The sequence below is a fragment of the Monodelphis domestica genome, chromosome 1 (genome assembly GCF_027887165.1).
Source record: "Monodelphis domestica isolate mMonDom1 chromosome 1, mMonDom1.pri, whole genome shotgun sequence".
Taxonomy (NCBI): Eukaryota; Metazoa; Chordata; class Mammalia; order Didelphimorphia; family Didelphidae; genus Monodelphis; species Monodelphis domestica.
The window spans coordinates 536,846,061-536,868,022 of NC_077227.1; the positions used below are offsets into that span (position 1 = coordinate 536,846,061).

Genomic DNA, 21,962 nt, shown 5'->3' on the forward strand with positions numbered 1-21,962 from the left:
AGGAGCATCTCAGCTATACAGATATCTACATACATTTATATAAATCATGTTAAAAATAAATTTTAAAATGAACTGATTCCACTTGTATATTACTTGTTTTCTTTGACTCTTTGGTCACAAAACTCAGTTTTGACATGGTTTTTTGATGTTGGTCAAATTCCTTTCCTTTCTCTGGGCCTCAAATGATCTTCCAGGCTAAAATAATTGATACTATACTTGTTATTTCTTAACTTTTACTAAACTGTTACTCACTTTCAGGCAAGGATGGAGACTTTCCTAAATGTTGTATCTCAGCCACCCCCTAGGAGAATTTACTGAGGCATAGATATGCCATACTGTATTTGCTACAAAATTACTATTCCAGGCACCAACAAGTTCCAGGAAGCTAAAATTAGGACACTATTGTTAAGTAAGAGACAATAAGAAAAAGGAGAGCTAACATTAGATAGCTCTCAAGGTTTGCCAAGTGCTTTTTATGTACTTTCACTTGATCCTTACAATAGGTAACCAATTTATGGATGTTGTTCAGTCAGTTCAGTAGTGTCTGACTCTGTGATCTCATTTGGGGTTTTCTTAGCAAAGGTACTAGAATGGTCTGCCATTTCCTTCTCCAGCTCATTTTACATATGAGGAACTGAGGCAAACTAAGGATTAAGTGATTTGCCCTGGATTTCATAGCTAATACATGTCGGTGGCCACATTTGGCCTCTGAATTTAGGTTCCACACTAATTTATCTGGGGTCACATTTGGAATTCCAGAAATTAAGCCTAGAGCACAGATTTACTGCCCCAGGCCATTTCTGACTATTCTAGCCTCAAAAGACTGAGTGTGTTCTACCTCACTTGCTCATCCACCCTTCATCATCTGTCTTCTTTATTCAGTCTGAAATTAATCTTTCCCACTTCAATCAGTGCCAACTCATCTGACAGTTGGCCCTCTCTGGCCTTTTCTGCCACTGCCTGAACATCATAGGACCAGAAAAATTAAATTTTGCAAAATTACTCCAAAGAATGGTACCAGGAGATATTAGAGGCAGACAATCAGTAAATAGGTACTGTTCTGAACAACAATAAAAAAAAAATTCAGGGGCAGCTAAGTGGCTCAATAGAGTGGACCTAAAGATGGGAGGTCCTGGATTCAAATCTAACTTCAGACATTTATTAACAGGGTGACTGTAGACAAATCATTTCATCCTGTTTGCCTCAGTTTCCTCTTTCAAAAAATAATGTGCAGAAGAAAATCTCAAATCATTCTAGTATCTTTACCAAGAAAACCCTCAATGAGGTCAGGAAGAGTCAGATACAGTTGAAAAACAACTCAATAACAGCAACAAAGGATACAGAGTCAAAACTAAAACAATTCTTACCCTTAAACAGTAACTCACCATCTATCAAGGAGAAACAACTGGTAAGTTAATATAAAGTATATACAAAATAAATGCAAAAAGATTTTGGAAGGGGGTACTGGGAAAATCCAGAAAGGCTTCATGACCTACACTGAGCAGTCTTGATGGCTAATCCTCCCTATTACTCTACAACTCAAAATAAATTGATTTTGTTATTTTATTTTGAGAAAAGGGATCTAAAAAATTTTAGCCATATGTATAATAAAGTAATTATTATAGGAGCAGGGGCAGATTGAGAAATGCTTTGTGATGAAAGAAGAGGAAAATTCAAAAGAAAGTAACAATAGAATAGTTCTTCATTCAATAGACTTCATTAATAAATCCAATTTTCCCTCCTTTTCCAACTTTACCTAACACTACTCTCATAGCCATTCCAGTGAGTTGTACAATGGATAGAATGATGACTCCACAGTCAGGAAAGTATGAATCTGAATCCTATCTCATATACTTTTTAACTGTGTGGGTCTGAGCAAGTCCTTTGGACTTTCTTGGCCTCAGTTTTATTATCTGAAAAATGGAAAGAAAATAGCACCCAACTCAAAGAGTTGTGGTAAGGATCATTAAGATAACACATATATAGTACTTAGAAAATTTTAACATACTATATAAATGTTGGCTATTAGTAGTAGTATTAGAGACAGTTAGGTAGGGAAATAGATAGGACACCAGAAAACCTTAGTTTTTGTTTTTGTTTTTTTAAAAAGAGAACGATTATTAAAATTGTACCAACTCGCAAGGAATGATGAATAGGATGATTTCAGAAAGAGCTGGAAAGATCTAGAAGAACTGAAGCAGAATGAAATAAACAGTATTAGGAAAATACTGAACACAGTAACACAATATTGTAGAATGATAAACTGTGATAGACTTAGCTACACTGAGCAGTACAATGACCCAGGACAATTCTGAGGGACTTAATGACAAAGAATTCTAACCAACTCCAGAGAAAGAACTGTTGGAGTTGGAATGCAGATCAAAACATGTGATTTTTCCAGGGGCAGCTGAGCAACTCAGTAGCTCAGTGGATTGAGAGCCAGGCCTAGAGACAGGAGGTCCTAGGTTCAAATCTGGCCTCAGACACTTCCCAACTGTGTGACCCTGGGCAAGTCACTTGACCCCCATTGCCTAGCCCTTACCACTCTTCTGCCTTGGAGCCAATACATAGTATTGACTCCAAGATGGAAGGTAAGGGTTTAAAAAAAACAACAAAACAAAATGTGATTTTTCACTTTAGTTTATTTGGGTTTTTGTTTGGTTGTTTTGGTTTTATATTATTATTCTCTTACAAAAAATGATCAATAGGGAAATGTTTTGCATGATAACACATGTATAACCTAGGTCAAATTGCTTGCCAACTCCGGAATGGGAAGGGAAGGGACAGAGAGAGACAATTTAGATAATGTAACTTCGGAAAACTTATGTGGAAATTTGTTATTACATGTAACTAGTAAAATAAAATATCTTTATAATAATAACATTGTATCCACATATAATCTGGAAAAATATAAAATAAAGAAAAAATATATACATACACATAATTGTTTGCATGCTTTCTTCCCCCACTGAAATGTAAGCTACCTGACATGAGGAAAAATGTTTTTGCTTCTCTTTTGTATCTCCAGAGCTTGGCACAGTTCTTGGTTCATAATAAATACTTAATACATTTTTGTTGAATTGGTTGGCTTGACTCTCCTCCATGTCATAGCTATTTGGGTCTAGTATTCCTCCCATCATATTGTAAGTTTTGGAGAGCCTAGTCTGTGTGATATTTATCTGTATAAATATCATCTGCCCCATCCCTCCTCCTTCTTCCCTACTCCTACATACACCTAAGCAAAGCACATGGAAAACAATAGACACAATAAATATTTGCTGTTCCTTGACTTAGAGCTGAAAGGGAAATGAATGGTCATTTAGGAGAACCCTCTTACTTAACAGATGAAGAAATTGAGGGCTGAAAAGGTTCATCAAGCTGCTCAAAATTACAAGAGTAAGTAGCAAAGTAGGAAATCAAATCTGCATCCTCTGAGAGTATTTCAAATTTGGAAGGGGCATAGGGTATTTCCCCTAGTTGGAAAATAAAACCTAGAGAAGAGCAATGAGCAGCTAGATAGGGACAGGAGTGGGACTAAAGCCAAGAAGGGAAGTCTTCTGGCTCCAGGGTGAAACACTTTTTCCATTGCACCAAATAAATGGGACTTTCCTCTTTTTTTTCCTTTCTCATCTGGGCCATTGATTTCATGGGTGCTAGGGAACTCCCAGTAAGAGAAACTACCCCTACAAATGTAGATTAATAAATATTCTGTAAATTATAGTTTTACAGAGTTGTCAGGGACACTGAGAGCCTTAAGTGACTTACCCGGAGTCTCTCTTATTTATTCCCTATATATCCATAGAAGCTCTAGCTTGTTTGTACATATGTGTTTGCCTGTTGCCCCCTCATTAGCTTGAGACCTCCTTTTCTTTTTTTCAAACCCTTACTTCCTGTTTTAGAGAAGAAGAGTGTTAGGGGCTAGGCAATAGGGGTTAAATGACATGCTCAGGGTCACACAGCTAGGATGGTGTGAAGGCACATTTGAACCCTGGTCCTCCCAAATCCAGACCTGGCATATTAACCACTCAGCTACCTAGCTTTCCTCCTTTTGCCTCTTTTTTTGTATCCTATTGAATTAATATGGATTTGCCTAAATTCAAATCTGGCCTCAGACACTTGTTATTTAACCCTCTTTGCCTCATTTTCCTCATCTATAAAATGATTTGGAGAAAGAAATGGCAAACCATTCCAGTATCTTTGCCAAGAAAATCCTAAATGGGGTCACAAAGAGTCAGACTAAAATGACAGAACAACAACAAAATAAATGTTGATTGACTGACAGGCAGTATTTATCAGAGGCAAAATCCGACCCAGATTTTAATGATTCCAAGGTTGGCTTTGTATCTACCCAGTATCTGATGAAAATCTGAAATTTTCAGGTTTAGGCAGCTCTCATAGTTCTACTGAAGCATACCAGTAGCCAAAAACATTTCCAAAGACCAGATAAATTCATCTTTCAACAAGTATTTATTAAGACCCATATATATTTAACTTTCACCCAGTGCTTCTAGCTCTACTATTTGGGGCCCAGTAGAAAAAGTTTAATCCCACTTCCACAGGACAGCCTTTCAAATACTAGAAGACAGCTGTCATGTTCTCCCTAGGCCTTCTCTTCTCTAGGTTAAAGTTCCTCTAACTCCAAATGGATTAACACATTCTTGTTTTATAAATAATGTAATGAAACTTCTTCTATCTGATTGACCACTAATTTGGAACAAATGAGTAAAGAACAAACAGGTTTAAAGTTTACTTTTAAATAGATTTATGAGTGAGGTTTGCTAAGCAAATTAATAGTTGTAAACAAGGTTAGAGGCTAATGTACTTGAGAGCCAGGCTTCAAAGGTACATTTGCATACAATCAATTCATGGGTTAATTCCAATGACCCTTAGCTAGTCTTTAAAGTAGTTCAGGCAGGACCTTTAAGGCCAAATGAAGTTTGTCTTTAGCCTACTGGCTCTGGTGCTGAAAAATAAAAGAATAAATACTCTAATGGCCAGACTTCCACAGGCCTGAAAAAAAGTTACAAGGCAAAAGTATTTTTGTGGCTTGTTTTTCATTAGTTAATTTGTTTGGTTTGACTGAAAGCCACAAGGTATAAGCAGAGGAATCCTGCTATTGAAAAGATAGGATTAGGGGATGCCCATCAATTGGAGAATGGCTAAACAAATTATGGTATATTATTGTAATGGAATACTACTGCTCCATAAGAAATGAGCAGGCTAATTTTTTAAAAACTTGGAAAGAACTACATGAAATAATGAACAGTGAAATGAGTAGAACCAAGAGAACATCATACACAGCTACAGAATTAACACTGGAGAAATAAATTGTGAATGTTATCTCTAGAGAGTGAACTGAAAGGTAAAAACATGAAAGATTTCACTTGTTTGAATATGTCAGTCTCTCAGATGATACCTTCTGTGATGTGGCAAAGGGCTGGAGGGGCTGGGCCACTTGTGGATTGGATTTATTATGTAGATATGAGAAAGAGTAAGTTACATACCTAAGAGATTTGTGATTTCATTTATGTACAATCTTTCTTCTTTGCATACGGAAAGGCTTGTTTTGTTAAAAAAAAGTTGTGAGAGGAAAAAATGATGGGATATTGGTTCAAATAACAACTTTGAGCCATTAAAAAATTGTAATTTCTCAAAGGCAACCCTAACCATTGCCCTTCTCCAGTTCAACCTAGGATCCAATTCTGCCCATTGGCAATACCTGAATGAGATATATGTCATCTTTCTCAATAAATTGAGGCAGCTAGGTGGTGCAGTGGACAATTCTGGGCCTGGAGTCAGGAAGACTAATCTCCCTAAATTCAATCTGGCCTGGGACCATCTCTGTTACACGGGGCAATTCATTTTACCCTATTTGTCTCAGTTTTCCCATCTTTTAAAGGAACTGGAGAAGGAAATGGAAAACTACTCCAGTATTTTTGCCAACAAAACCTCGAATGGAGTCATGAAGAGGTAGATGTGACTGAAAAAAAAATGACTAACCAAACTCAAAAGGTTGTCCACCAAACTTATGAGACTCTAGGCATTCTTCATCCACTTGGTTCTTCCTCTTTAGAAAGTTAGGTCAAATTCTTGTGAATGATTACAAAACTCATTCTGGAGACACTTCAATTTTCAAGGCTTAAGGAAAATCAGCACAATGGCATCCTCAATCAGGAACATCCGAAATATCTGAATTTTTCAGGAAATTTGTTTGGTCCTGACTTGTTAAGGCAAAAGTCTGGGGATTAAAATTGGGTCTTATATATGTATTTGTTGATGCTTAAATTTATAATATAGAGTACAGTTAGCATAAACAGTGGTTAGTATAAAATCTATAATAGTTATTTAATAAATTCTTATTGACTTTCATAGTAATTTTTAAACTATCTTGTAGCTGGTCTATATTGGGGAATCCCATTAATCGTCCTTACCCCATATCTGAATAAAACAGACTTATTCTATCCACAAAATAGTAAGTAGTCACTTATCCCTTTAGTTAATAGGCACTAGGATTTTCAGAGATATCACAAAAATCTTCAGTTCAATTCAACAGTAATTACCTCCTTTTATTTCAATCAAAGCACTCTCAAGCTGAGAAAGATAAAAATTGAAATAAGATAAGGCCTGTTCCCTAAACAACTCCCTTTAAGGGTTATGAGGAATCTGAAAATAAATAACAATTTATAATCTTTATGATTTTCACTCATTATGAATAATAGAAAAAATTCACAAATCTTTGGCATTTAAGGTATGCAAAGTACTCAAACACCTTGTAGGTAAGCGGGGAAAGTATTGTACAGTTTGTAAACTGATGAAGTTTACCTGAAACTCAGTGATTAAGTGACCAATCATCAGAGTTTCATAGATCTCAGTTTATAGACAAGGCCCTGGGAATATAGCAGAATCTCATCTTATGCAATCCATAAGTTCCAAGACCCTTTGAGTAAGATGAAAATTGTGCATAATAGCAAACCCCATTATTTAATAAGTATTTCTTATATAAACATAACTAAGCACTTCAGAACTTTTCTTAGGCTACATTTATTGGAGCTACCAGCATCACTCCTCTTGTACTTTGGGGCCATTATTAATAACTAAATAGCATTAATGAAACAAAGAGGACTGCTCTGATGAAAACATGACTTATTAAAAATAAGAACTCTGGAGAAAGACTCAGATCAGAGCTAATATTTGTTATAATACAATGTAATGACTCACACTAACACTTCGCAGAGTGCTAATGAGTATGGTTGGGCTTTATACCTAATCTTGGGAAAATGACAAGAATTTAATGCATAATTAAATTTTTTATTTTTATATTTTTTCTATCTTTATTTTTATCAGTTGTCAATTGCATAAAATATACCTGAATTTGTAGGTGTTGAGTTCCCATAAAATGAGGTCTTACTGTAGTCAAATCATCAGAAAGTAGCAGAGCCTACATTTGAACCCAGTTCTATTGATGTCATGCCCAGGGTTCTTTCTCTTCCTATACTATACTGGCTCTTAAGCAAATATAAACCAGTACCTAAATAATGCAGCTAAAACATGTCAGTCATCGAGTAGCCAAATAGTAAATAAGAATAAACAGAAGAGCAGCTACCTGACTCAGCAGACACAGTGCCAGTCCTAGAGATGGGAGGTCGTGGGTTCAAATTTGACCTTAGACACTTCCCAGCTGTGTGACTCTGGACAAGTCACTTAACCCCCATTGCCTAGCCCTTACCACTCTTCTGCCTTTGGAACCAATACATAGTATTAATTCTAAGGCAGAAGGTAAGGGTTTTAGGAAAAAAGAGAATAAATACAGTCATGCAGATTGTCAGATATGTTCTTCACTTCCTCCTTTGGGTTCAACTCTCTGCTGCCCATTAAGAAAACCTTTACCCATGTCTCCTGAATGCCATCTCAGTGAAACCACTACAGGGATGTGGCTCACTTATGAAGTTTGTTCATGAGACCAACTGAACAACAAAAATTGTCTTTGAACTCCAGCCTAAAAAAAATATCATTCCCCATATTTGCTTTTATAACTTATTTCATAGAAAAAAGTAAATTAGTGCTGGTGAATCCCTAGAGAAGATAGCAACTTACATCTGTATGAGGCTTAAAGGTTAAGAAGTATCCTATGCCCATTATCCCATTCATCTGAGGTTTCATCATCTCTATTTTTTTTTTAAATGAAACTAAGGCTTAGAAAGGTCTATTGATTTGCCCAAGATGGCATAACCAGTAGAAAGAAGAGACAAGACTAACCCTGGCCCTCTAACACCAAATCCAGTATGGAGCAGGGAATCTGTGAAATTATTTTCTAAATGTTGCTAACAGTATTTGTTTCTTTTCCAACTTTGTGCATTTAAAAAACATTATTGAGAATGGGTCTGTAACTTCACCAGATTGCTGACAAGGTCCTTGATAAAGAAAAACTTAAGAACTCCGTGTCCTAGAAATCTCTTAGCAATGGAAATAACAATAAACTAAGAGTCAGTCTTCTAGACTTCTAGAGTTAGTCCTCTAGCTCCAGTCCTCTTTTAATAGTAGTATGGCTGAGCAGATCATTTATCCTCTCAGCTTGTTTTCTTATCCAGAATGTGGAAATAAAACTACCTACCCAGTCTCTATCTGCCGGCAGATCAAATGAGAAAAATTTACAGCAAAATGTTTCTAAATGATAGGATATTATTACAGGTAAGGGCCCAAAAGGACAAGAGAAATTTAAGTGACATCAGTTACTCAATATTTACTAAGTGCCTATTATGTAGGAGCTATGTGGGCCAGTGGATAGAGTACTGGGCCTCCAGAAGAAATATTCACCTTCTTCAGTTTCAAATCCAGCCTCAGACAGTTGTGTGACCCTGGGCAAGTCACTTAACCCTGTTGGCATCAATTCATCATCTGTAAAATAAGCTAGAGAAGGAAACAGCAAACCACTCCAGTATTGTTGCCAAGAAAGCCCCAAACGTGTCATTAAGAGTTGACCATGACTGAAAAATGGCTCAACAACTGAACCATGTAATAAGAACCATGCTAACTGTCAAGTACCCAAAGAAAAGTAAAAAAAAAAACCACAGTCCCTGCCCTCAAGGTGCTGATAGACTAATGAGGAATATAATATGCAAGCAACAATGTACAGAAAAAGTTATAGGCAAAATAAGTGAAAATCATTGGCTCATAGATTGAGTCCGAAAGGATGAAGAGGTCACCTCATTTTATAGATGAAAAAACAAGGTTAGAGAGAAAGCAAATGACTTGCTCATGGTCATACAAGTATAGACAGAGAAAAAAACAGGAAATGAACCTCGGTTTTCTGACCCCGCATGATACTGCCCACTCTCTACTCCATAGCAGAACTAGAAATCATGAGGAAACAAATATCGTCTAAATTCCCTTCTTGAGAACAGCAAAAGATATATTGAAAAGAAACAAAACTACCAGAAATGCTCAAAAAAAGTTTTAAAATCAAAGAATGAATGAGAAAAAATAGGAGTAACAATGCTAATTCCTAAAGTGGTTAAGTATGTACAAAGAATTTCCCTTATTGCATTCTCATGAAGTAGGTGGTAAAAGTATTATTACTCCTTATTAATAGATAAAGAAATTGAGGCTCAGAAAAAATAAATAACCTCCCCTAACTTAGACAGTTAGTATCATGGATAAAGTTTTGATCATTTTAACCAAACTTCTCTCAGCCAAGGTAAGCTTCAATAAAATGGGGGAAAACAAAAACCTATTATAAATTAATAGAAACCAACATAACACATTTTGAGCAATCAATTGAAACAAGATGAAAAATAACATTGGAAACGAAGGTAGTATTTTTTTATGAAAAAGTAAAAACTGGTACTTTCCAAAGAAATCAAATAAGCAAAAACAAAACATATGAAAGTATCAAAAGTAAAAAGCAGTGTCAGAATAAAACTAAGGAATCTCAGGATAAACTGAAGATGAATTGGTTAGAAATACTCATAAAGACTACACAGATACAACTACAGATTCTGTGAAAAGAATGGCAAAAGAAGGGGGATGGGGAAGGAGGAGGAAGAAAAGACATTCACCGGAAATTAATTTGGAAGAAATGTTGACAAAAATGAAGGATGAAGAGAATAAGAAGTATAGTTGGGTTTGGGTCTGTACAATTGGAAAAAGTAGTACTGGGCTTGGGAGTCAGAAGAGCCGAGTTTCAATCCTACTCCAGGTACTTATTGTCTCACCTTAAGCAAATCACTTCCTTCTCTCAGCCTCAGTTTCCTTATCTATAAAATGGGACTGATAAAAGTGCTTATCACATAAGATTGTTGTGAGGATCAAATAAAATAACAAATGAAAAAAAGTTTTCAAACCTAGAAAAACCTCATATAGATATTACCTACTATTATTATTATCATTGCTATTATTACTGCCATGAGATCCATGGCAGTAATAATAGCAATGACCCATTAAAGTCAAGATGAGGAAGTTGGGTTAGATGACCTCTGAAGTGCTTTTGGCTCTAAATCCCATGTAGGTGGTAGGTTTGATTCCAGTTTGCACATTTAATAGCTATGTGACCACAAATATGTCATTTTCTTTCTTGGAACATCAATTTATTCAATCTGTAAAACTGGGAAAATACTTGTACTTTGTATATCACAAGGTCACTGCACCAAAATTATTATAAGCCCTTTAACAACTACAAAAAATGTAAGCTATTATATGATTATCTACAAGACTCCAAAAAGGACCAGTTACAAAAAGCTTACACAATTATCATTGCTGTGACTAAGAATCACAAGATTTGGAGCCTGAAGGACCTCAGATGTCCAGACCATCCCCTTTCCTATTACAGTTGAGGAAATTGAGGCCCAGGAAAAGAAAGTGACTCATTCTTAAATAAGCCTTCATTCCATACAGTACACCAAAATGACCCAGCAAATGTAAATTTCCTAAAGAAATGGATCAAAAAGTCATTACTAAGAAAGGACTTAAAATTAGAAAATGGGGACTAGGGCACTATTAAAATGATCACTTCAATGGAAATATTTTTACATGATAGGACATATGTGATCAATATAGAATTTCTAACCACCTTAGGGAGGGAGAGAATTTAGAACTCCAAATGCTAGAAAATGAATGTTAAAAATGTGTTTTTACATGTAACTAGGAGAAATAAAATATTACTGAACTAAAAAATAAATGAAATAAAAATGATTAATTCTGTGTCCTGGAAAATTCAGTCACCTGCACAGAAAAGAAGGCAGTGGCCCTGACCACTGATAGAGGAAGGATAACTATAATTTACATATGTTTATATGGTATCAATTAATTTTGAGAGCAACCCTGAGAGGGTAACTTTAGTGAAGATACAATGTTCATAACAATTTCAGTAAATGCTCTCCATTTACCAAAATGGGGAAAAATCAAAATTCCATAATAATTCTTGATGATGGAATTGCCTTGAGACCTATTTGAATATTCATTCCATTTCCACCCTTAAAGTTGGGAGCTCCATCATCACTGCTCTACATCTGTCTACTGGAGAGATTCTATGTAGAAAAGTACAAAGATGTCCACAAATGTGTTTTGAAATTCATATATTTCAAAATGGCAGCTTTCCAAAGTATAAAAAAAAAGCTCTTCCTGGGATACACTTTTGGCTTTCTCCAAGTTTCTGCCACTAGGTTTCAATATTGAATGCCTTTTCTCCACAATCTGACTCAGAGCATACCAAATACATTTGAATTCTAAATGAAATTATGAAAGGTTTGAGTCTCACAATCCCAAGGCCTAAGGTAAAATGGATTCAAATTCTGAGAATTTGAGAATCTATCATGAAAGGACCATTTTCTCATTTTTTACAATAATCCAATGGAAATTATAGCACTGGAAAAGAAAGAGTTTGGTGAAAGGATTACCAGCAGAGAGCTGAGGAAAAGGTGTATTTCTGAAAGTCTACCAATAGCTAAATGACTTTAGATTAGACCTTAGATAGTTTCATTTAGGTACTTCCATTTCTTCAACTATATAACTGGTTCTCAACTTTTCTTGAAAGACAAAAATAACAGAAGAAAAATGGCTTTTATCATTACTACTACTATTACTAATAGCACACTTTTCTAATGTTTTAAACTGTGCATAAACATTCTACAAAATAGGCTATAAAATATTATCATAAATTCTAATATACACAAGGAAAATTAGAGGCAGAGGTGTTAAGTGATTTACCCATGGTCACACAGTTAATATATATCAGAGCTAAGACTCAAAATATAGGCTTCCTGATTCTAAGTTCAAAAAACTCTTTCTACTACATCACAATGTCTTTTGAAAAGTAAAAGGCACTGAGTACCCTTCATATTTGGAATGGCTGAATAAATTACAGAATATGAAAGAAATAGAATATAACTAGACAGTAAGAGGTGACAATTATGGGAAATTCAGAAAATTATTACAATTCTAAACCTATGATCCCTTGATCCTTTCTAGAATGGTGCTATAGATTCAAAAACACAAAACTGTTCTTGCCATCAAAGTGCTTGCATTGAATTTTATTCTTAATTTCTCTAGGCTTAAATATGCATCATATTATATGTAGATAGGGAGCTATTTTGATGAGATTAAGTACCTTTCCACCATTACTTGCTCCTCTACCATATAGTCAGAATATGTTTCTACTTCATAAAATTCTCTCAATTTTAATACCTTCAAATGTCAGGGTTTAATATAGCTTCAAATCAATAGTACATTTTGATGGGTGGAATACTTCTTAATGACTGATGACAGGTTTAAGGAGACTTTATCATGTAAGCAATGTCATAAATCCTTGCAAGCATCCTACCTGGATTGGGTAGTTTCAAGGAAGAAAATGAATTTGGAGGAGAAAATTAAGACCTGTGTACTATGAGGCAGCAGTCAACTTATAGAAGATACTTCTATCTTCCACACCTCTATCACTCTGGTTATCTCTTCTATCCAAACCACAAAGCAAGCATCCACAGTATCATTATCATCATCATCATCATCATCATCATCATCATCATCATCATCATCACCACAGCTAACATTTATATAGCAGTTTAAGATTTGTAAAGCATTTTACAAATATTATCTCATTTTATCCCATAACAATCCTGGGAGGGAATAATGATAATGATGATTGCTAATAATGATAATTAGCATATACATAGAACTATAAGGTTTGTATTTTACAAATATTATCTCATTTGGAAACTCACTATTTTACAGATGAGGAAACTATGGCAAACAGAACCTAAGTGACATGCCCGGGATTATATGACCAGTAAGTTAAAATCTGAGGTCAGATTTGAACTTGGATGTTCTTGCTCCAAGTACATCATTCCATTCACTTAATTCATCTAACTGCCTAAAGTTCAAACATAAAGAGAGAGATTTATGGGATTTTAAATAGATAATTTTTATTACATTAAATTTAAAAGATTTTAAACAAACAAAACCAATGTAGCCAAGATTAGAAGGAAAGCAAGAAAATGAAAAAAACATTTCCAACAAGTGTCTCGTTTCTCAAATATTCAGAGAACTATCATTCCCTAGTTAGCAAATGGTCAAAGAACATGAAAAGGCAGTTTTAAGAAGAAGAAATCAAAGCTATCTAAAGTCATATGAAAAATGTCCTAAATCATTCATTAAAACAAATCTTACTTTCTGTCTTAGAATCAATATTGTGTATTAGTTCCAAGGCAGAAGAATGGTAAGGGCTGAGCAATTGGAATTAAGTGACTTGCCTACAGTCACACAAGTAGAAAGTGTCTGAAAAGTTTGAACTCAGGACCTCCATCTCTTGACCTGATTCTCAATCCATTGAGCCACCTAGATGCCACCCCACCCTATCATTCTTGATTACTCTGGGGTATAACCTCATACCTTTTTAATTGGCTAATATGATAGAAAAGCAAAATGGCAAATGCTGGAGGGAATGTGAGAAAATTGGGAAACTAATACACTGTTGGTAGAATTGTGAATTGATCAAATTATTCTAAAGAACAATTTGGAACTGTGACTAAAGGGCTATCAAACTGTACATGTCCTCTGATTTAGCAATATCACTTGCATCCCAAAGAGATCAAAGAAAAAGTACTATAGGTGCCAAAGAACTGAAAATAGAAAGGGGTGCTCACCAATTGACAAATGGCTGAATAAGTTGTGGTATAGGATTGTGATGGAATATTATTTGTGCCATAAGAAATTATGATCAAGATGGTTTCAGAAAAACCTGAGAAGACTTATATGAACTGATGAAATGTAAAGTGATCCGAATGCTATCTATCTCTAGAGAAAGAACTGATGGAACAGTAGCTAGGTGGGTTTTTTGTTTTTGTTTTTGTTTTACATGTTTTTATCTTGCTTTATTTACAAAACAAAACATAGCAAGTACTCTTTAGAACATTGAATACAAGCCTAGTAAATATAGTGGGTAAGCATGAAATTATCCATAACACCCATGAAGTGCCAGGCTTGGAGTCAGGAAAGGAAAGAAGGAGAAGAGAGAAGGAAGTAAGGAAGGGAGGAAAGGAGGTAAGGAAAGAAGAAGAGAAGGAAGGAGGGAAAGGAGGAAGGAGGAAAGTAAAGAAGGAAGGAAGGAAGGAAGGAAGGAAGGAAGGAAGGAAGGAAGGAAGGAAGGAAGGAAGGACTGATGGAGTCAATGTTTACTACTTTATTTTTGTTTGGGTATGTGTATATATTTTCTTTTGCAATATGGCTAGGTTAATATGGAAATATGTTTTGCATGACTGCACATAAATAATCTAAAGCAAATAGCTTGCTTTCTCAAGGAGGAGGGCAGGGATGGAGAGAATTTGGAACTCAAAATTTTAAAAAGTAAATGTTAAAAAATGTTTTTACATGTAATTGAGAAAAAATGTTTTTTTTTAAATTGGGAGTATTACTTAACTATAAATGGAATTAACAATAGGATATTAGAGGATTAAAATTATTTCTGCCATTTGTTATGTTAATAAACATTTCAATTATAAAAAAAGATTAAACATAAGGACCAAAACATATGCCTGCCAATTTTTTAATCTCTGTCTGAACCAAATGTGTATTCCAGGCCTTGATAAATTAGTTGTTACTGTTTAAGATGGTGTTTTGTTTCTTTTGTAGTGTTCTAAGATGCATATGAGGTAACTCAGGACCAAACAGGTAGGAGTGACTTGTCCAAAGTAACATAGGTAGCCATCCATAAAACAGTGATTTGAAACTAGGTCCTCAAATTCCAAATCCTTTCCACTACACCATGCTGTCTTCCTCTATACACAAGTAGAGGTTTAAGAAATGTTTGTTATAGGGCAGCTAGGTGGCTCAGTGGATAGAGTTCCAGACTAGGATATTGGAGGTCCTGGGTTCAAATATAGCCTCAAACACTTTCTACCTGTGTGACTTTTAAGAAGTCACTTAACCTCCATTGCCTAGCCCTTACCACTCCTCTGCCTTAGAACAGATAGGTCCTAAGACAGAAAGTAAGGATTAAAAAAAAAGAAAGAAACGGTTGTTGCATTGAATTGTTCTTTTACAATTCAATTTACAAAAGATATAAATACATATATTTGAACATATGACAAATCTAGTGGAGGATATGGGAATGTTATGTCCTTAAAAATATAACAGGGCCATGGTCATTACATTACAACTTCCCAGGCCCAATAACATCAAGCTATGTTTGCAAGTTACTTTAAAAATGCATAATCCTCACCCTCTATACTTGCAACGCAGGAATTTAAAGCATTTTCCTAAAACACACACAATTTAGGTATGTCTAAGAGTAATTATCTCTAATACAAATAGCATACCACTCTAAAGTAATTTGAGTGGCTTTAAGTATATCTTACCTGTTGGAGCCTGGATCTTTCTACAAGGATTCTTCTTCATCATTGGGTCATACCTAAGCTCAGTATCTCACCACAATGATATCTCCCCAACTTCTTAAATCATTCATACCTGACTTACTGAAAGACATACTGTGAGGAAACAGAGCTGCCTCTTCTAGGAAAGGGAATAAGAGGAAGAAAGGAAAGGTGGATGTTGGAGCCAGAATCACAGGGATCATTTAATTTAAAACATTCATTTTACATATGAGAAAAGAGGGGTCTAGTGAAAAGAAGGGACTTATTCAAGGTCACAAGGTCTTATCCACAAAGGATACATTCAAGGTCATAAGGAATGGTGACAAAAATCAGGGCCAAAGTCCAATATTGTTAACTGCCAATTTGGTGTTCTTATTCTTATTCTACTGTCATCTTGAGCAGAGATGTGAATCTCACATATGCCACCTTCACCAAGTGGCCTACTAAGGCTCTGATTAAATATGTCCAGTGACAAGGAAACTCATGATGGAGTTTGCATAAACCAGAGGAAAAATCTGGATCAACAAGTGTATCTGATTAATTCTCAGAGATATATACATATATCAGACAGCACAAAGAGAAACCATAAGCCTTAATGTTCCAAATTCTAATATTTCTATCTACTTCAGCATCAAACTTGCCACCAAAGTGATAGTATATCCAAAGGACTATCCAATATTGTGTCATAATACTAAAATCATACCATGGCATACCTAACTGGAAATGAGTGGGAGGGGGGGGTCCTGGCAAAACTTGTTACAGAGAGGTTTGATAAATGCTTTATAGAGATTTATCTTATTCTTATTCCTACAGAGAGCAGACCAACTCACAGTATATTCTTAAAATGTTCTCACAACAAAGTTGATTTCTTTTTTCATAAAGAGGAAAAAAAAATTATTCAGACAGAGGGTAGTGATGGAAAGGGGCATAAGTCATACCACAAGTCAGTGGCAAAGCCAAGAATAGAACACAGCTCCCTGGATTTTCAATCTGGTACATTATCTACTGAAACCACCAAGCCTCTCTATAATTACGTGTTCTTTTCTAAGAGAGCCTACAGTTGAATAGAAATGGATCTGGGATCAAAATACTGATTTGCTTGAAACAAAAGGCTGGTTCAACAAGAAAAAAGCATTTGGTCTGTCTTCAGTGCTATGAAAGATAGACTAATTTAAAAAATTTATTATTGAATCTGATTATCTGATTATGGATTTGAAAAAGACGATTCATAGATGCAAAACCAATTTTCTTAAGAAGGATGCAAAATCATTATAAAAAATCAAAAATAGGTTGCATACTAGATATATCACTGTCACTAAGTTAAGAAGAAAAATCAAGGATTAGGGTCACATAACATATCACCCATCATCTAAGCTCTTCAATCCACTCCAAAGTTAAACTACACAAAGCTAACAAAAGAGATTCTTGTTTTCAGTCTCAAAAGCCACAAAGCGTTCCTGCTTCCCTGAAACCATTTACTAAGGGGATACTTATGATTTGGGAATCAAATCTGATACTGCAACAAAACCAAGGTGTTGGTTTCCAACTTGTAGTCATGACATGGATGACAAGCAGATCATTTTGGAGCTCTCTTAAATACTGATGGGGTCTCCTGTTCCATAGATCCAATGATTTGTTTGGGTGGTGTTGTTTTAACATTTTACTATTAGTCTCAAAATTTATGGGATGAAACACAGGAAGTAGCTAGTGGAAATGGGATTAACAGCTCATCCCTGAAAACCATTGGAGGTCCCCTGGTAGCATCAGGTGGTAAGAGCAGTACCCAAGGGAGAGGCACATCTCAAAGCTGAGGCAGATTGTTACCATAGCTTTACTTTCCAGTGACAGTAGGAAACAGTGAAGCAGAGTTGGCAAGAGCTACTGTGTGTGTGTGTGTGTGTGTGTGTGTGTGTGTGTGTGTGTGTGTGTGTGTGTGTGTGAGAGAGAGAGAGAGAGAGAGAGAGAGAGAGAGAGAGAGAGAGAGAGAGCCTAATCGAGGTAATGGTTTGAGGCACACACTCAGCAGAGTGTAATTTTATGAGTGGGAGGCTTCAAAACTGAAGACTTAAAACAAATACATAAAGAAAGATGAAGATCTGGTTGGTTAGGGGGTGCCATATAACCACCCCCATCCTTTTACTGATCAGTAAAGAGACTGACACCTGCTTCAGGGATGTAGAGTGGAGTGGAAAAGGGCAATTCCTAACCAGGGAGATTTTGGTTATGAAAAGTCACTAAGCACAGGAAGAAGGATGACATTTTCTGCTCAACAGTCCTGTGCAGGGCAAGGATTCTGATACTGGATGGGAGGAAATGGGAAGGGCATTCAGCTGTGACTAAGAACTGGGGCCAAGCTGAATTGAGAAGAGCTAAGGCAGGGCTGACTGAGTCCAGTAACCAGGATTGCGCAATCGCAGTCCCACTTGCCGTCATTCACAGCCAGCGAGTCAAACATTTCACAAGCATTAGCATTTGAGGAGCTAGAAAGGTTTTTTTTTTTTTTTAATTACTACAGTTTGCCCTCGAGACAAGAGGGAAGTCTCTACCCCAGTGTGTCCCTCAAGAAAAACACCCTAGACCCTCCGTAGTGTGGGTTCCGAGGATGTATCATTCTAGGGAGAGTCAATCCTGTGACTCCAATGATAAAATCTGGGAATCTGAGAGGGGAGAGTTTTTCAGTTTTAAGCCCTGGCTTTAAAGTGTACCAGAAGGTAAAAGATTAACCAGGGCTTAAAGTTTCCCAGATCCTGGGCCTTCCCATTAAGTTAAAAAAGGCTGAAGCTACCATACAGAAACAAAACAAAATGAAAATCCCCAAACTACCCAGTTATAAAGCAACATAAATATACTTTAGAAAAAATGAAAATAATGAACGAAGGTCAGTGAAGTTTAGCTTTAAGTATTACCCAACACTACCGAAAAGCGAGTATGGGGGGTGTGGAAGACTAGGGAAGAAGAAAAGGTTGGGATAAAAGCCTCCCCCCACCCCAGCTGCAGAGAGATCAAGGGATCCGGGCTGATCTCCAGCAGGCAAGGATATAAGAATGCAAGGTACTAGCTCCCAACCCCATAAACTGCAGTCAAGCGCCCCCTCCCCTTTGCCTGAGAATTTCAAGTCTCATCGTTCTCCACCTGCAGCGTTCGAATCTCAGGGAAATCATCAGGCAAAACATCCAAAAACCGCCTCCCGATCCGGGAATCAGGAGCGGCTTGCCTCCTTTCATCACTAAGGAAATTCCCTCAAGGCTGTGAGGTTAGGAAAGGGGACCTAAAGGCACAAACTCAGCAACCAAACTGCGCTGCAACCTCGGATTCCTTGGACTCCCTTTTCTCCCCCCAGCCCCGCCCCCCCCCGTGCCCCCACCTCCCTTGCAAGAGACAATCTCGCCTAGAATATTCATCCCCCGGGGCAAGGGGTCTCAAGTCCTGCACTGTGCACAGGCAGTAGGGTGAGGCCAGATGAAAGGAGTCATAGAGAGAGGGGCGTTCAAAAAATTCAGTTCGACCAAGATCTATCAAGTGCCTTTTGGGCGCAGAGCCCAGTACTGGGCTCAAAGAATGATACCCAATTCAGATCATAGGATGTTGGTGTTTGTAAGGGATCTTTAGAGATTATCCAGTCGCAGAAACTCACTCTCCAGCTGGAGAAACTGAGGGCCAGAGAGGGAGAAACGACTTGTCCAAGGTCACGTGACTAGTAAGTGACAGCGACGGGGTTCAAACCCGGGATCTCTTGCTTAAAACCCAGCTCTCTATAGATTTAAAAAAAAAATGCTCCCTGTCCTGAGGAAGCTCGTAGTTTAGTACTGGGATGAGGCACAGGCGCAGATTACTTTAATCCGCAATATTTCATGCTAAGTGAATTTAGCTAGGTTCCTAGCCTAGGAAAATGCGCGCTGTGGGGTGACGGCTTCCTTTACTTACGCTGATTTGGGTACGGGTCCCTAGAGCCTCGAAGATACCCTCCGGCCAGCAAAACCTCTAGGAGGGACAGAGAGGAGTTGGCCGACATTCAGAAACAGCGCAACCTAGCCAGCTCTACAAATACACATACACACACATATACATATACACACCCCACTTTTGCCTCCAGCTCCTTACCAGGTCCTTACCAATAGGCAGCAGGTCCCCCAAGTTGTGGCTCTCGTTCCTGCTCCGCCTCCCGCTCCCAATGCCTGACCGCGGCACTGGGACTCTTCTCCTGGGGCTGCGAGCGACGACGTGGAGAAGGCGTCCGCAGAGCGCCCAGCTAGCAGGCTAGCAGCGCTGGCCCCTCTCTCACTCTAGCCACCGCTTCAACTCTGCGCTCATCGCCACCGAGGAAAACAAAAGGAAACCGGCGGAGAGAAAAGAGGAAACGAGGTGGAGGCGCATGGGGAAGGGGGAGGGAGAGAGGGAAGGAGGAGGCGGTGGCTGGGGGGTGGAGAGGGCGGGCGGGAGGGAGGCGGAGGATAGCCGAGGAGGCGGGGATAGGGGAGAGGAGCTGCCAAAAGGGTCGGGAGAAGGAAGGAGGTGGAACACGTTGAGCTGAAGTTTGATGCTGAGTCGGGAAAGAGTAATGACAGAGGACTAGGAGGGAGGAACGGGCAGGCAGCGATCACTCCCCAGTGACCCTCACCTCTAGACAAGGGCGCTAGGACTGACCTGTCATTCAGGCCCCCACCCTTCCCGACCAGATTCTATTACGAGGGCGGGGCCGAAATGGAGGCGGCACCACGGCTGGACACCTCCCCAACCAGCGCACGCCTTCTGGTCCTTCCCCTCCCTTCTCTAGCCTCCTTACCTCCGTCTCCTCACCTGAGGACTGCGGAGGAGGGAAGAAGCCAAAGGCAAGGGAGAGGGTTGGGGGGCGACTAGGAGAGGAGGTTCCTGTAGCGCCGGCTCACTTGGTACGCGCCTGCCCCGCCCCTGCCCCGCCCCCGTCCCCAGCCTCTGCACCGAACCTCTGCAGCAGGCAGGAAGTCCTGAGCAGCTTGCCCATGGGAGCTGGGCGAGGGGCGGGTGCCCGGAGTCTAGAAAGCAAGGAACACCCAGCGGGGATTCTCTGGAGTATAGAGTGTCCTCCTTAGGTTCAGGTTTTTATCCACAGTGCCAGCCCCGCGCCTTGTAAAAGAGCACCTGATTTGAGTCAGGAAGTCCTGGGTTTAAATCCTAGCCCAAAACGCTAGTTGTATTACCCCTGGGCAAATTAATCTGCCTATGCCTCATGCCCATGTCTCTTCAGTTGTAAAACGCAGATCGTTTTACCTATTTCCTTCCTCACAGAGTTGCCGTGAGGATCAAATAAGACACACTATTTTAAAGCTCTTCTTTAAACTTAAAGTGCTATATATTAGCTATTATTCTTGGACTCCGGAGGTGGAATGGTGTTAGACCTTAAATTGTACCATAAATCAAATGACTCATTTCCCCCTCTATCCTCAAGCACCTAGCACATAGTAGGTGTTTGATAAATGGCCTTTTTGGTCTGCATTCATGAGTGTATGCTTGAAGGAATGAATGAATGAATGAATGAATGAATGAATGAATGAATGAATGAATGAATTCTACTTCTGACTCAGATATTTATCTGTATCACCATAGACTAATTGGTCCTCTTTTGTGAGTCTTCCTTTCTTTACTCTCCTTTATGTTAGATCTAATAATACTTTCACGAGCTAGTTCACAGACCTGTTGTGAATATTAAGATATCATAATCAATAATAATAATTAAGATATCATAAGATAAGAAAATATGTGCCATTATGAATAAATATTTGATGACTTGAAGACATCTGGAGGGTACCATCTATTCACTATAACACTATTCTCACTATTCCACCTAGCTCCATTGACCACTTTCCCAACCCCATCTCCCTGTCATAGTATCTTCTTCAGGGAATGATTTTTCCTTTCCTCTCCATTTTCCCCAAATGGGTGAATCATTTATGGGAATAAATGGGCAAGTCAGATTATAAGCCCATGCTTTACAGATCCCCTGAGTTACTCTGAAAAAATAGGTGTCTTCTTAGGGAAGTTCAAATGCATACACTGCCCTTTCCCCACCTCCACAAAAAAAAAAAAAGCTTTAGTTTCTAAATAAAGTTTCAAATCAAGTTTGTTATT

At 38.0% G+C, this 21,962-nt stretch overlaps 1 protein-coding gene and 1 pseudogene across 8 annotated transcripts in view; one reads left to right on the forward strand and one right to left on the reverse strand.

The window, feature by feature from the left end:
• The window catches only part of HPCAL1 (hippocalcin like 1), a 212,288-nt gene extending 191,543 nt beyond the window's left edge, over window positions 1-20,745 (reverse strand). Inside the window, exons 1-2 of one of the 8 annotated variants that reach the window (XM_056813308.1) lie at window positions 20,641-20,745; window positions 19,970-20,340 (exon numbers count right to left, since the gene is read on the reverse strand). The gene's annotated coding sequence lies outside the window, so the exon portion shown is untranslated. Of the gene's footprint in view, window positions 1-19,933 lie in introns of all 8 variants that reach the window. The other 7 variants (XM_056813309.1, XM_001371928.5, XM_007476139.3 and 4 more) reach the window with 7 other exon arrangements.
• Window positions 20,029-21,962, forward strand: part of LOC100618350 (26S proteasome regulatory subunit 10B-like) — a 29,290-nt pseudogene continuing 27,356 nt past the window's right edge.